Below are 15730 nucleotides of genomic sequence, written 5' to 3' on the forward strand. Positions count from 1 at the left end.
GTATGTAATGCTTGGTGATAGGAGCACAATGCCAGGCTTGCGTTTGTATAAACTGAGGTTCACATTTAGAGCCACCGTGTGATGGCAAATTTTGTCTTAAATATAATGAATGAATAAAGCAGTTTAAAAGTCAGTGTTGGTTCTGGTGAGTGGCTTTGAGTGTATATCCGAGAAAAGACTGACTTCTTTATACTGGGTGGCAGGTTCTCTATACCCAAGTTATTGCATTAGAAAAAATTTCCTTTTCATGGCATACCAGGTGAGATTTAAAATACGTATGTGTGTTTCAGACACCCTAGACAACACTTACAAATTAATTTCTGACAGAAGATTGGAAATTTTTTCTGCGAGTTCTGGTTGCTTCTGTCCTTCTGTCTCCTAGTAATGGTTTTCCCTGAGGCCCTGGTGAAGAGGGACGTGGAATTAAGTCACTCCTGCTGCTTTTGCGGGAGCCCTCTCCTATTGGCTCTTTTGCAGTATTGTTTTTGGCCACAGCTATTTATACCCCCTGACACCGACTTCTCCTTCCCGTTTTGATGTCTTGCAGTTCAGCTGAGAAACTGGTCCGTCAGAAAAGTGAAAGCTGGTAAAAATGTAATATATGCTGAACATTGCAGTGGGAAAGTTGATTCTGATTTGGTTTTTGTTTGTTCAACACAGCCTTTCTTTTTGCATGTCAGGTACATATGTTTTAGTGGGGAAAGGTGGGAGTTACTAGAAACTTGCTTGAGAAAGGGGTTACTAGAAACTTGCTTGAGAAATCTACAGAATCGTCTGGGTCTCTTCCAAGTCACCCCTACAGTTGGTAGTTAGGCCTAAAGTTAGGAAAGCAAGATTTCTTTACTATATACACCTTTTTTTAGTGATCCTTTTCAGTGAATTGTCCAGTACTTTGTTAAGTTCAGACAACTGAAAAATTTTATACCAGAAGTAGGTGACTACAGTGTAACAGTAAGAGGCTAGGGAAGGGAAGTTGGATTTAATCTGAGGGGAAAGCCCATGTAAATAAAGTGAGAGAGTTGAACATCAGGGTCAGCCTCTGAGTTCCACTCTGATAGTTATGCATGCATTACCCATGCTGTCTTTTCTGGCCGTAATTTGAATGCTGTAGAATCAAAACCTCAATTTAGATTTTGGTTAATTATCACATTTGGATATATTTATCAAAGAATTGAAAGATTTCTTTAGTACATTAATTTGCATATATTGCAGATGTGGGAGACCTTGGTTCCATTCCTGGGTTGGGAAGATCCCCTGGAGAAGGGAACGGCTTACCCACTCCAGTATTCTGGCCTGGAGAATTCCATGGACTAGTCCATGGGATCGCAAAGAGTTGGGACATGACTGAGCAACTTTCACTTTTTCAGGTCTGTTCATACTTTCAGTGACATAACTAATTTAGTATATATGTTGTGTCTTAGCGGAAATGCCAAGCTCCTTGCTATTTGGTATTGGTTTTATTTTCTGAGAGCAGTGGTATGATTTCATTTTTATTTGTTTATTTTGGCTGTGCTGCGCAGCTTCCTGGATCTCAGTTCCCTGACCAGGGACTGAACCCCGGCCACAGCAATGAAAGCTCAAAATCCTAAGCGCAAGGCCACCAGGTAACCCCGTGATTTCATTTTTAAAGTTGCCTAATGTTAGGGAAAGGGTTAAGGGCAAACTGAAATAGCAGACCTTTGCAAATACCTTTTGAAATTCTTCACCCAATATTTAAACCTATCCAAATTAGGTATAATAGGTCACTGTTTTAAGAGTGAGTGTGAAGTGCTTATCAATTAAAAATCTGAACTGCCCAAAATACAGACTTAGATAAGAACATTTTCCATCATTATAGTTAGTTTTAAGTACAGTAAACAGTATTGCCCAGAAGAAGATAACATTTATTTTGGCTTTTCTGTTTCAAGCCTTAGATGATAAAGGTAGACACCCATAAGTTGCAGACTTGTAAACCTGCCGTATATATTGGAAGGCCTGGATCTGTAGAGGGATTGAAATGGGTCTTTCAGTCGGGGCAAGGAAGCGAACATTAGACTTCCTGACAGTCAAAGCTGGGACTGCTTCTGGCGGTAGCGGGTGTCGAGTACTTAGCATGGCAACTCAGGGAATTGTTCCTTTCCACAGTCCCCACTCTGTCTGGGAAGCACACCACCCATGTTTTCAGGCTCTGTGTTTGCTGAGCCACTGAACTCCGAGGAGCATTGTCCCGGGGATACTGGAGCTGGGATGTGGAGAGAATGCTCCAGTACTAAGTCCATTTCCCGCTGCAGTCAGAGGACTTCTAAGAAAAGGCCCCTCCTCTCCAATTCTGTGTTTTTCTCCAAGCTCTGGGCTTTGGCATACTTCTGATCTCCTAATGTCCCTGTCCCTGAAAACTAGTAAGATCCTCTCACTTTTTTTAAGCAGGAGTCCTTAACTTGTGATCTATGGGCTTGAGGTGTGAGATTTTATTATCTAGTTACTAGGAGGATCTCCAGTGTAATCAGGCCAGTGGATCTTTTATATGACTTCAAGATAAATTTTTTGTTTGTTTCATTTTGACAATTATTTTTATTTAATTACTAGTATGGAGACACCTATTTTCTTTTTTAATCAAAAGTGTCTAGCAATTCACCAGCATTGAAGGTGAAATAAACTTTTATGAATTAGCCTAAGAACCTCTGGGGTTCAACCCCTGGATCAGGAAGATCCCCTGGAGTAGGAAGTGGCAATCTACTCCAGTATTCTTGCCTGGAAGATTCGATGGACAGAGGAGCCTGGCAGGCTACTGTCAATGGGGTTGCAAAGAGTCGGACACAACTGAGTGTGCACACACACCCCCACACCTGTCATGTCACTTCTTTGGAAAAATTTTTGCTTTATTTTCCAAATTAGCAGCTTAGAGATCAGCTTTTGAAATGTTTCCAGTTGTGGACTTACTGAATCAAGAATTTGAACTTCTAGCACAGGGTTTATTACCTCTGATAGCGTCTTTGTAAATAGAAGTCTAAAAACTTCAAAATTCAGAGTATCAACCCTTGGCATTTTAAATTTGGAAAAAATTCTTAAGCAGTGTATGGTACAACTCCTAGGAAAGTCACCCAAAGACATTGTTGAATGGCATTTAGGGGTAGCAAGAAGTAAAGATGTATTTATTTGTGGTAACGTGAAAGTGAGCAGTTTATGCAGTTTGAAGTGGTTTGGTTTCTCTTAACCTTTGTAAGGAAAAGGCAATGGCACCCCACTCCAGTACTCTTGCCTAGAAAATCCCATGGATGGAGCAGCCTGGTAGGCTGTCTTCAGAGTTCAGATCATTTTAACTGCTCAGAACAAATAAGGCTTCCTACAAAATGAATGCTCTGAAGCTTAGCAAACTTGGTAAAACACAGCTGATGAGCAACTATTTCAGCAACTATAATATAACTTAAGGAAGAGCTATTATATTTAGTTGGACAAGCTGGCTAAATATTTACTGATCTTTACTAGCTTGTAAGTGAAGGAGTGGTTTAATTTTGGTCTCATGTTAAGTGATTTGGTTAATCTGGGAGACAGCATCCGTATGGTACTGTGGAGCTAACAACTTCATTTCAGTGCTTTTCCAAATGGAACCCATCTTTTTGACGTAGAGCACTGTTTCTGTGTTTTTACATTTCAGGGGTTTACTTGGACCTAGAGGTCATGCTGGTTAGTTACTAACTAGCCAGGCACCTGCCAAACCTTCGGAATTTATCCTTGATATTGACATCAAAGTGATTCTTATTCAATCCATTTTTTAAAGGTATTTCCCACTATTATTTTTCTTCTTATAAATTACCCAGGTGTTAACTGTGTTTATACAGGACAGTAGTTATAGCTTGGAAATATACAGAGATAAATTACAGCTCTTAAGTTCAGTTCAGTCGCTCAGTCGTGTCCGACTCTTTGCGACCCCATGGGCTGCAGCACGCCAGGCTTCCCTGTCCATCACCAACTCCCGGAGCTTACTTAAACTCATGTCCATCTAGTCGGTGAAGCCATCCGACCATCTCATCCTCTGTCGTCCCCTTCTCCTCCTGCCTTAATCTTTCCCAGCATCAGAATCTTTTACAATGAGTCAGTTCTTGGCATCAGGTGGCCAAAGTATTGGAGCTTCAGCTTCAGCATCGATCCTTCCAGTGAATATTCAGGACTGATTTCCTTTAGGATTGACTGGTTAGATCTCCTTGCAGTCCAAGGGGCTCTCAAGAGTCTTCTCCAATACCACAGTTCAAAAGCATCAATTCTTTGGCGCTCAGCTTTTCTTTACAGTCCAACTCTCACATCCATACATGACTACTGGAAAAACCATAGCCTTGACTGGATGGACCTTTGTTGGCAAACTAATGTCTCTGCTTTTTAATATGCTGTCTAGGTTGGTCATAGCTTTAAGTACTTCTCCCAATTATTTACTGAACAAATATTTATTGACGCTTCCTTTTTTCATCAGCCCACAGTGCTTTGAAGGGTATGTCCTTTTCCACTGGCTACAATTCTCGTTTTTTCTTCGGAGGTGAGCAGAGCACACCTCCTTCTTGAGCCATTTTTGGGGGGCAGGGGGCTCTTCCACCTCTGCTTATCTTCTAGATCCATGGCTTTCAAACTTGACTATGCCCAGAAATAATCCGAGGTGCCTGCTTAGGATGCTGACTCCCGGGTTGCCGAGAGTGTCTGATTCAGTAGGTCGATGGTGAAGCCAAGATCTTTACATTTTAATCAAACTTCTCAGGAGGTTATGGTGCAGATGGGTCACCGAACATTATGAGAAATTCAGTTTTAGATCTTGCTCTTCCCTTGCCTTTTTTTGCAGGTTTCTCTTTTACTCTTTGCATATACCTGGGCAATCTCATCCTTTCCCAGTACTTCAGTTGCCATATATATGCTGGGGATATCTACATTTCTTTCTACAACTCAGATTTTCTTCTCCAGAGTTATAAATTCAGGACTTCTGTGTTAACTCCATGTTGAATGTCCTCTAAGCACTTCAAGGTTATTGTCCCCAAATCTTAACTGTTTTAGACCTACACCTCTGTGATGCTCTGTTTTCCCAAACTTAATGAAAGATGCCGCATTCGCCATCTACCACTACCACTTCTACCATCGGACAAATAAGTAGTATTTGTCTAGTCGTCCTTTTCAATTTCTCCCTCTTTCTTACCAGCATTTTTCAGTTCTATTTTCTAATTACATCCTGCTTCTTTCCATAGCCACTACCGTTGCTCTAATTCTCGCTGCCTGATTAATTGCTGTAACTTCCTAACTGTTCTCCCTGCTTCTAGGCCTGTCCTGCTTCCAGTCCATTTTCTCCGCGATGCAATTAGAATAATCTTTTAAAACCTTGGACTTCCCTGGTGGCTCAGATGGTAAAGCGTCTGCCTACAACGCGGGAGACCCGGTTTGATCCCTGAGTCGGAAAGATCCCCTGGAGAAGGAACTGGCAACCCACTCCAACCTTCTTTGTTTTTTTTGTTTGTTTGTTTGTTTAAAAATTCGAGTTACAAAGTTGATGTGTGGCATTGTAAAAATAAATGCCCAACACTATGGGAGTATATAAAGTCACAAAATGAAGCCCTCCTACCTCTACTTATTATTACTCCCCAAGAAAAAACACCTTTAAAACAGATGAGTACATACCCCAGAATATGGTTCAGCTTCGTGAACGTGTCTTGAGGTCTGGCCTTTCCTTCTCTCTGGACTGTCTCTGCTCATCCTTGAGGGCCCCACTCTCACTTCCAAAGGTACACACATAACACACTTAGCCGTACTTAACTTTTTTGTCAGTATCCCCAAATGTGCTCTGCTCTCACTTGCTTCTGGGTCTTTATACATGGTCTTCCCCACAAATGTCTCAATCCCCCTAACTCACACTCTTCATAACTTAAACATCAATTTCTCAGGGATGCTTCTGTGATGTGCAGATTGGAGTAAGCTGTTCTCTCAAGGTGTTTTCAGAGCATCCTGCGTTCCCTTGTGAAAGCATCTGCCCTGCCGTGTTTTGTCTGTTCACTTTTGTAACTGTCCTTCTAGACTACTGTATGCTCCATGAAGGGAGTAGCTGTATTCATCTTCTCTGCAACTCCAGTATCTCTCACACTGTGTCATCACAGAGGCTGCAGCAGTATCTGTTAAATGGATGATGTAAGGAAGCATGAGAAGTGGCTCCTACTTTTTAGATATTTACCATTGTATGAATGAAGCCTCACAGTACTCACTAGTGTGGTAATCATCTGGGGACTAGCCTAAAGGAAGCCTCACACCTCCCAGGAGAGCTTTAAATCTGAGTAACCCATCAGCGCGTCAGCCCCGAGGCCTTCAGAGACCTGCTGTACACAGGTGAGATCCATAATTTCAGAGATTGCTCTTGGCTCTCTGTTGGGGTCAGGCTGTGTGTGCAAGAGAAGTCATCCACTCATCGCTGACATGACATCTGAAAGGTCAGCACTTGCTCAGTCATTAAAAGTAGGAAGAAGCGACAGGAAACTTGATAAACAAGAAAAGCAGAAAAAGAATTGGAAAGGGCTGAGGCGAAGTAGATGGGAACTGGCAGCTGCACTGTTGAGGACGGGTTAGATCAGCCGTGGGGGTCAGCAGTTGTTGCAGTTGAGAAGCAGCGCTGGTGGAAGTGAAGAGAAGGCACTCTGACAGCCAGAAATAAGAGGACTTGCCAGCAGGTCAGGGCAAAAATTAGAACAGCTTTGCACTCCACGGTGTGGGGAGCCGGGTGTGGGCGGGGCCTGCATCTCAGCTGTGCTCCACGGTGGCAAGAGCAAGGGGAACCCCTCTGCCAGCAGACTCGTCCCCCCCTCTTCATATGGGTCTCCTTTAAGCCCCTTCCAATGGGTCCTCCATCCCCACCACTCTTGTCAAAACTCCCAGGGCCTTCCATATTGCCACACTCAGTGCTCAGTTCAAAGGCGTCTTTCTCAGCCTCTTAGCAGCCCAGCAGTTGTCCTCAGACTTGATCAAACTTTTTTTTTTACGTGACTTTCAGAGCGTATATTCCTGGTTTTCCTTCTAAATCCCCGCCACAAGCGCTTATTCTTTTCTGCTGAATCCCTTTTTGGTTTGCTAGTCTTAAATATTGGGGTGCCCCATTTCTTCCCTCTGCGCGTGTGCCCACCAGACAATCTGATGCCGTCCCATGACATCCAGTGTTACATCTGCAGTCCCTGGACTCTATCTGCAGTCTCTCCCTGAACTCCAGGTTCGTGCAGCCAACTGCCTACTCAGCCTCTCCACCTGACGGGCGAATAGACACCACGCGTGTACCCAGTCCTGAATTGAGCTCTTGATCTCCTGCCCCACCACACCTGTTACCAGATGGTTCATGCTCCCAAATCTTGGTATTGTCCTTAACTCTCTTCTCTCACATCTCATACCCAGTCTGTCGGCAACCTCTCAGCTCCTGAAATGCATTCTGAATCCTGCCGGGTGGTCCCACCTCTGCTTTCACAGGCCTGTGTAGACCATTGTCTTCTCTGCTGAACCTCTGCAGTAACTGCCTAATGGGTCTCCTTTCTCTGTTCGCTCCATAGAGTCTGTTCTCCCCAGAGCAACCAAAGTGATCTTTTAAAAAGCAAGTTTTGGTCATGCCACTCCTTGAGGGGTCTTGGGGGAAGGGAAGCAAAGAGTCTCCGAAAATATTCAGTGGTTTCCCGTCACACTTAAACAATAAAACCTAGTTCGCAGCAGGGCCTGCAGGCCCGCAGGACCTGGGCCCTGGCTCCTGGCCGCCTCTCTGCCCTGATGCTGCTCTCCTTGTGTGCCGTGTTTCGGTCATACTGGACTTCAGGTGGTTCTCAGAGTACCAAGTTCACTTGTTTCGGGTTGGCCAAGGCCTTTGCCTCTGCTCCTTCTTTTACCTGAAACACTTTTCTACAGACATCGGCATGGCTCATCCTTTCTCTTCTTTCAGGCCTCTGTTCTCATGTCACCCATTTCTGACCAAACTGTCTAAAACAGCATCTCTTTCCATCACTCTGTCTTCTTTACGTTTCTTCATAGTATTTATCACTGGCACTGTATTGTAACATATACTTTATTGCTTGTCTTCAACAAGAACATAATAAGCTCTATGAAGGCAACAGCTTTGTTCAGTAAAGTAACCCAGTGCTTAAAACAGGGCCCTGACTCGTGATGCACACTCAGGAAACACTGAAGAAGTGAAAGAGAGAGTATATGCATGTCTGTGTGTGCAAGCAGTAATTACTCCTATGTTAGCTCTCGCATCTCATATTGACATACTGAAGGGCCACCATTGCTTTAATAGTCTGCAGGAGGGAGGTGCGTTTATTTTAACAGAGACAGGCTAATTCACTCATTCTCCCCATTACTTGTGAAAGGTCTGGACAGCCTAAGAATTTTTTAAGCACATGGTATCTCTAACCCAGAATTGTAAAATGATGCCTCAGATAATCTACTTTCCTATTGGCTATTTTGGATATTTTACTTCTCCAACCTTATGATACACTGAAAGAACTCATATTTGAGATTGTGACATTTGTGTGTGTGCATAGTTGCTCAGTCGTGTCCAGCCTCTTGCAGCTCTGCAGAATGTAGCCTGCCAAGCTCCTCTGTTCATGGGATTTTTCAGGCAAGAATACTGAACTGGGTTGCTAGCTCCTCCTCCAGAGGATCTTCCCAGCTCAGGGGTTAAACCTGGGTCTCCTGCATTGCAGGCAGATTCTTTACTGTGCCCTGAGCCACTGGGGAAGCCCCTGCGACATTATTTAAGTTAATTGAATATTATATAAGTTTAGGTAAGTCACTTTATATTTTGCTTTCAAGACATACTATTAGGAATTCACACTGTTGTGCTTCCCATGTTTGTTTAGTCAGTAGTAACTACTTCATGAGTCTAACTTTTGAAAAAAACTCACTTACATATTTACTAACATTTTCAGCCTTCATTTTCTCTCTGAGGAACTTAGTTATTTCAGTTAAAATCAGGTGACTGGCAAGAGGCCCTGCCCCCAAAGGTCAAGCCTTTCCACCTTCAGTCTGATTGCTTGGTGGGAATTTGAGATGGGTAGTTCATCTTTAGTAGAATCCAAGAGAGTAGTCCATGACAAAAGTGGTCAGTTGGAGTCAGGAAAGTTTTTGTTGGAGCAAGTATTTGCCGAGTGCTTCTTGTGTGTCCATTCCTGCTTTTGGCACGTTTGGGTCACCCATTCAACACGTGCTTGGGTGCTTTTTGTGTTAGGAACTTGAAATGTAGCTGTGAGGGAGATAAAGTCCCTGCCTTAACGGAGCTTGCGTTTTATACAGTCATACATGGAAGTGACTCTTAATTTAGGATATCAACAGGTAACTTTCATTGTAAGAAAAACCATTTAATGTCTGTAATTTACGGAACCCTTTACCAAATGTTTTCATGCTCATTATCTCATTTTATCATAATACAGACTCAGGAAAATGTGGTACTGTTCTTCTGTTAAAGAAATTTAGACAGAATGTGGTTAAATTATTTGCCTGAGGCCATGCAGGTAGGAAGTGGCAGAGTGTGAACTCAAGCTCAGATCAGATTCTAAACCCTCTTCTCTTTTCTATAGCGCTAAACATTGCTACTAACATAAAGAAAAATATTCCTGTAGTTTTATTTGTAAAACAAATGCTCATCAAAATTTTAAATTTTGTTTAAATTTTTTTAGTTTTAAAATTGAATTAAAGACTATAAAATATGTGATAATTTAAAGTTTTTCGCACTATATGTTATAAAGTGAAAAGTTAAAATTTCATAACTACCCATAGTCTCTCTTCTGGAAACAACTAGAATTGTTTGTGTATTCTTCCCTAAAGTTTCTGTGCATTTGCAAACACAATTTTTTTTTAAAAAATATGAGACTAGAAACATTTGGTCTCACTGTTAGCTTTTATTCGCTTCATAAGACTTAAACATCTGTCCATATCAGAAATAGAAGGCTACCCTTTTCTTTCTTAAGCATGGGTAGTATTGGGTTGTATGGATGTTCTGTAATTTATTTAAGCAGTTCCCTCATGATGGACGCTTAGATCGTTTCCACATTTTTACTACTACAGACATTCTTGCAGAAGGTGAACATGCAAATACATTCATCTCTGCATGATTCCCTGCATATATTGAGTGTATCTGTAAGATAAACTCTATGAAGTGGAGTCTCCTGGTTCTAAAAATGCATATATTTAATTTTCTTAGATTTGCTAAATTGTTCTAGTGGACTGTGTCAACAGGGTCAAAAAAATTCCATAATCCAGTTCTAGTGAAAGACCTCTAATCTGTCCATTGCCTTTAGCTAAACAGTGTTGTGACCATCAGTGGAAATAAGAACAGAAAGGGACCTTCAGTTAAATTTTTTTTATCTTCATAGACAAAATTAAACCTTTGTCATTAATGTTTATTTCACAGTTGCTGGGACTGCAATAAAAGAGATTAGTCAAGCTGACTTATTTTCCCCCACAGTTAATACTACCACTATTTTGATGAATAATCAAGATGAATTTTTTTCAATTGTCTCTTGTAGACTATCATTTTCTAGTACGAAATAGAGTAATTTCCTGGCCATTGAGTTTGCCATCATCTGAATAATGATAAAGTTACTAAGGTTTCCTTTCTGGCCCTGATTTTAGTTTTCCAATATTTGATTGGCAAATCTGTCTTAGCTTTTTGTTGTTCAGTCACTAAGTCGTGTCAGACTCTTTGTGACCCCATGGACTGCGGCACGCCAGGCTTCCCTGCCCCTCGCTATCTCCCAGAGCTTGCTCAAACTCATGTCCGTTGAGTCGGTGATGCTGCCTAACCGTCTTGTCCTCTGTCGCCGCCTTCTCCTCCCGTGCTCGGTCTTTTCCCAGCTTGTCTTAGCTTAGGCTACCATAACAAAATGCCGTAACTGGTGGCTTAAACAGCCAAGGTTTATTTTCTCACAGTTCTGAAGGCTGAAATCCAAGATCAGGGAGCCAGCATGGTTGGGTTCTAGTGAGAACTCTCTTTCTGGCTTGCAAACAGCTACATCTTCCTCCTCCCTCTGATGGCAGAGAAAAAGAGAAAGCAAACTCTCTGGTATCTCCTCAAGCTTACAGGAGCACCACTGCCATCATGAGGACCCCAGCCTCAGTTGTCGAGTTGTTCAGTGGTGTTCGATTCTTTTGCAACCCCATGGACTGTAGCCTGCCGAGCTCCTCTGTCCGTGGGATTTCCCAGCCAAGAATACTGGAGTGAGTGGCCATTTCCTTCTCCAGGGAATTTTCCCAACCCAGGGATTGAACCTGAATCTCCTGCATTGACAGGTGAATCCTTTACCGCTGAGCCATCAGGGAAGGCCCCCAGCCTCATGACCCGCCATCTAAATCCAATTACCTCCCAAAGGTCCAGTCTCCGGTTACCACTTTATTGGGAGTTAGGGCTTCTCCCTGTGAATTTATGAGCAGGGACACAGTTCAGTCCATAGCTACCCTCTGGTGCACATGTTTTTTTCATCACCATAGTGCCTGGTGTTATGTCTGGTACTTAGTGGGTTCTTGTGTGAGTTTTCTATTGCTGTCATTAAAAATTACCACAAATTGAGTGGCTTAAAATGGCACAGATTTATTATCTCACAGTCCTGTAGGTGTTTCACTGGGCTAAAATCAAAGGGACAGCAGCACTGCCTGTCTTTGTGGAGTATAGTTATAGGGGAAAGTTCATTTCCTTGCTTTTTCCAGTTTCTGGAAACCACCTGTAGTCCTCAGCTTTCAATCCCATTTTATTGCATCTTCAAAGCCAGCAACCTTGCATCCCTCTCTGTGACCTTCCTCTTCCACTTTTAAGGACCCTGTAATTACATTGGGCCCACCTGTTGCATAATCCAGGTGACACTCTCTGTCTTGCTCAATTAAAGTTATCTGACTGGCAGCCTTAACTCAATCAGCGACCTTAATTCCCTTTGCCTTGTGTCCTGACATGTTCACATATTCTGGGGATTAGCACATGGACATCTTTGTTGAATCATTCTGTGTTTGGTATTTTCTGCCGGAAAGAAAAACCACTTCTGAGTTAGGTATGCATCCACTCTAACTGTGCAGCTACATTCTTTCTGTATGTGTTTACAAGAATAAGTAAACAAGTAAATATTCATGATTCTGCTGTCCTGATCCAGTGTTTCATTTCCTCTCTTGTAAGGTTATAAGCTGTCTAGTTTATTCATTATGTTGTTTGTTTATTCTTTGGTGAAGTAAAGCAGGAAATGTAGACTGATGGTTATAAGAAGTTGTTCTTAGTTGCTCACATTAAAAATGGTTACTTGCTAATCAATTGAGAAAATGGTGATTGACATGAATGCTCTAACGAGATGTTCAGATCTAGATTACAGCTGTATATTTAATACCTCAGATACCTAGATTATTTTATGTGAGTTTAAGTATTTACAACTATGTCTTCCAAGAACTGAAAATGATAAAGTAAAATCTAATTGAGGGTAACTTCAAAAAATAGGGATATCAGGCCATAAAAATTCATGTAATGGTCAGGATTCAACATTTTTAGTTATTTAAGTTGAATTTTAGTTTGGTAACTTGGTGTTCTATAAAATTGAGGCTGGTTTTTAATTTTTTATTAAAATACTCTACAAGTACTCTGAGAGTGGGAAAAAAGTCATCTTTAATAAAAATTTATTTTTGAATCTTGACAGTTCATAACAGTAGCATTTTATTGATCTGATACAATTACATTTTTGCAGTAAGAGGTCTAGAAAATGTTACATTTTTTGGCAATTATTACAGCCAAAGTTGTGTAAGTCTCTCTTAAGAGTCCAGGCTAAACTGATATTTTGTGAACTTAAACTTCTCTAGACCTGAAAGTCCACGATAGTTAGACTTGAATTCTGAAGACAGAATTGCATGCAAAGTCCAGTAACAGGCTTTTCTGCCTCTCATTGCATCCTTCCAGAACTCTTCGTGCTTGCAACTGCGTGAACCTGACACGGGTCACAAAGGTGAGGGCTCCTCAGGCCATCATTTGAAAATGGCAGTGAACTAGATTTGAGATAAGAATAAAAATTTGAGGGGAGAAAGGAATAAGAAAATACAGTAGATACTGTCTTTTTGAGTGTTTGGTCCCATGTCTATTAGAGGAATTTTTTTCTCTGAGACTATATAAGGAAAAGCTAAAGATTATTTTTCAGATCTGAACTTATACTTGTCATTACAGTTTTTTTTTAATACAAGAAGACATGTTGCATAGCACTATATAAAGTTTCATTTTAACAAGATGACCTGTTCATAGCTCTTTAAAGAAAAGAAATACTTTATAAATTTAAGTATACATGTTCACTGTAGAAAAGCTCAGAAAACACAAACCAGAAGAGAATAATCATCCAGCTAGAAACCACCATTCATAAAATGTGATGTATAACCTGTCAGATGGATTTTAAAAAAGAAAGATTTTTTATAAGTGTATAAAAGGCAAAAATACATATGCCAACAAAGAAATTAAAATATATTCATGCTTTTCTTGTGTTTCTGAGTGTGTAGAAACTCGGTTACTATTGTTATAAATTTCAGCTGATTCAACTATTCTGGAGAAAAGCTAGTAAAAAATACAACTTTTAGAAGCCAATCCCTGTAACTTAACAATCCCCATTCTGGGAAGAAAACAATTTAATAGCTATTCGAAAAATTTAGGGGCTTCCCTGGTAGCTCAGTTAGGAAAGAATCCACCTGCAATGCAGAAGACCCCGGTTGATTCCTGGGTCGGAAAGATCTGCTGGTGAAGGGATAGGCTGCCCACTCCAGTATTCTTGGGCTTCCCTGGTGTTTCAGCTGGTAAAGAATCCACCTGCAATGTGGGAGAACTGGGTTCAATCCCTGCGTTGGGAAGATCTCCTGGAGAAGGGAAAGGCTACCCACTCCAGTATTCTGGCCTGGAGAATTCCATGGACCATATAATCCATGGGTTTGCAAAGAGTCAGACATGACTGAGTGACTTTCACTTTCAAAAAACTTAGGTGTAAGGATACTCATCCCAGTATTGTTAAAAGGAGAGCATAAATTTTAGTAGCAACCTGGGTAAATGACTTTTAATATAATTGTTGTTGCCCAGGTTGCAGTTGTTATTGTTTAACATAATTGTCATCTACTAAATATGATAATGTAAATCTGTATTTACTGGGAAAGAAGCCTGATAAAATTTAGAGAAGAACAGAGAGGGAAAGGCTATAATATAGTAGATGTATTATCTGATTTTTTTTAACAGTATATGCATAGCTATATATGTATATAAATGCTGAGAAGTTACCCTGATAAATATATTTGGCAACTTCAGAGAACTGAAGTTGAAAGTTCAAGTAATTCTAACTTTCTCCTTTAGATTGTCTATAATGTGTCTGTTTTTATAGAACCATATATATTTAGCTTATAAATCAGAAAAAAGATTATTTTGTTATTAAGTTTTAAATTGGAACTTTGTTAGAATTAAGCAGCATGAGGACAGAGGACTGACTGTGTCTGTGATACAGTGAGCAACTTAACGGCTCAGAAACAGGCACTGCTCACTGGAGCCTTGGGGTCATTTGACAAATTGACGGTTAAAAAGAAGCCCTTAACTTTGTCTTTGGAAATAGTCCCTGCCTAAAGAAAGTACACATTTGTATGAGCAAACTGAAAGAATGACAACTTCATTCATTTGAATATCACATTACTTCAGTGGTTTAGGCTGTTTAAAAGTGATACTTTAATGATAGTGTTCAATCTTTTATAGAGGTAGAATTTGGAAAATGTCAGGAATTTTTAGAAGTCATTAGGTTGGGCTCCCTCAGTTTATAGAGAAAGAAACGGGAGCCCTGACAGAAAAGGTGATTTGCTTACCCGTCACAGAGCTGGTCATGGTCGGGTCAAAGACTTATTTTTTCCTGATTCCTGATGGCTTAGCCACTTTACCTTTTTTCCAGATGGTCATCAGTGAGCCATGATGCCTTAGGAGATAGAGAATCTAACAAGGTGATATCAGATACTTTGCATCCAACAATCAACAGTGTATCATGTACCTAAGTAAGTAGGTGTTAGTTGTTCAGTCCTGTCTTTGTGACCCCATGAACTGTAGCCCGCCAGGCTCCTCTGTCCATGGGATTTTCCGGACAAGAATATTGGAGTGGGTTGCTGACCCAGGGGTCAAACCCAGGGTCCCTGCAGTAAGAATGCTGAGTCCAGTCCCTGGACTGCCAGGGAATGCCTCGAAAGTGATTGGTTTTGTAGAACTCAAAAGTGTTTATATCCTTAGGTTGGTTATTTTGAGTTTACAGTGTTCATCTTTTATCTCACTTGGGGGTGAAGTCATTACCTTTATAGAATGACATTACCATGTGATTTTATTGAATTCACAGAGACAGGATTCCAAATTAGAGATATAGAAATTAACAATATCTTAAAGATGTCAGCAAATGAAATATACGAAAATGAACCTGACAATAAGATATTTACTGCTGTTCTATATAACTGGATACATGTAGCTATAAAATATATTAAAAGGAAAATAAAATTGGATTGTTATATATAGGTTGCCATTTTCTTTATTAAAATAAATTGCTGTGGTAACAGTGAAACTGTGTTTACCTGGAAGTCCTGAGAGAATGAATCATTTTGAACAGAATTCCATGATAGCTAATTTCCAAACACATGGTCAGTTTTTCCCTGCATTTTAAATTTTTCCCTAAAATGTATTTCATACTTTCTCACCTTCTTATTTATAACAAATTGAAAATAATTTCAGTTTTTCTTTTTAATTCAGGTC

The 15730-nt window shown here is 40.7% G+C and overlaps 1 protein-coding gene across 2 annotated transcripts in view; it reads left to right on the forward strand.

Annotated features, from left to right (window-relative positions):
- Positions 1 to 15730, forward strand: part of TTC17 (tetratricopeptide repeat domain 17) — a 112161-nt gene that overhangs the window by 1192 nt on the left and 95239 nt on the right. The gene's annotated exons all lie outside the window — the stretch shown is intronic.

Source organism: Cervus elaphus, chromosome 1 (genome assembly GCF_910594005.1).
Source record: "Cervus elaphus chromosome 1, mCerEla1.1, whole genome shotgun sequence".
Taxonomy (NCBI): Eukaryota; Metazoa; Chordata; class Mammalia; order Artiodactyla; family Cervidae; genus Cervus; species Cervus elaphus.